This window comes from Alexandromys fortis, unplaced genomic scaffold (assembly GCF_014885135.2).
Source record: "Alexandromys fortis isolate MF-2015 unplaced genomic scaffold, M_Fortis_MF-2015_v1.1 scaffold_104, whole genome shotgun sequence".
Taxonomy (NCBI): Eukaryota; Metazoa; Chordata; class Mammalia; order Rodentia; family Cricetidae; genus Alexandromys; species Alexandromys fortis.
This window is the reverse complement of record NW_026068000.1, coordinates 5,006,017-5,007,096: the sequence shown is the minus strand read 5'-3', so window position 1 is coordinate 5,007,096 and position 1,080 is coordinate 5,006,017.

Here is a 1,080-nt window from a genome sequence, read left to right as displayed (position 1 = left end):
ATGATTTTCTTTGGGTTCTCCTTCTTATTTAGCTTCTCTAAGAACCCGAATTATAGGCTCAATGTCCTTTATTTATGGCTAGAAACCAAATATGAGTGAGAACATCCCATGTTCCTCTTTTTGGGTCTGGCTTATCTCACTCAAGATGGTGTTTTCTATTTCCATCCACTTGCCTGCAAACTTCAAGAAGTCCTTGTTTTTTACTGCTGAGTAGTACTCTAATATGTATATATTTCATACTTTCTTCATCCATTCTTCAATTGAAGGGCATCTAGAACTTCCAAGAAGAGCTAATACCTATACTCCTTAACGTATTTCACAATATAGAAACAGAAAAGTCAGAACCACAGTCATTTTTGAAGTCAGTTTTCTCCTTCTATCTTTATGTGAATTCTTCGGATTAAACTCAGGTGACCAGGCTCATGTAGCAAGCCCTCCAGTGCTATCTTGTTGACCTAGGTCAGTCTTCTGAAGATTAGTACAGCCCACTTCCAGTTTCAGTGTTTCTGTTTCTTCTGCCACTGTGATGTGATCAGCCACAAGTCCCTCCTGTTACCCCAGCCGCCATTCTCTCCTGACCAGGATGGGCTCTAGCCCCTGAACCGAGAGTCACAATAAATCCTCTCATGTGAGTTGCTCTGTCAGGCCTCACAAGATGAGCGAAGTAGTTAATACAGCTGGCTCTGCCTAGTGGATCTCAGGATATCCCAGTTCCACGGCCCAGAATTCCCGTGCTCAGTACAGACCACGGTGCATCAGAAGACCACGAAGGAAAGACAGTAGCAGGCTTAGCCCTCAGATCACTAACCTGGGCTAGAGAACAAAAATGCTTTCTGCATGTCACCTTGCCTTCCTGGTGCATCGCCCGGGGATATTTAACACAGACTATCACCAGCGCTTCAGACAGGGTTTCGTTATTTAACACGGACTATCAGCAGCGATTCAGACAGGGTTTCCTATATTGACCACCAGGTCTGAATGCCCTAGTTACTGATCCTACTTCCTGAAGTTAGAAATGGCGCCAACTCTTTGTTTTGTTTTAAACAACTTGAGCTAAAATACCTATAAAATATATCATTT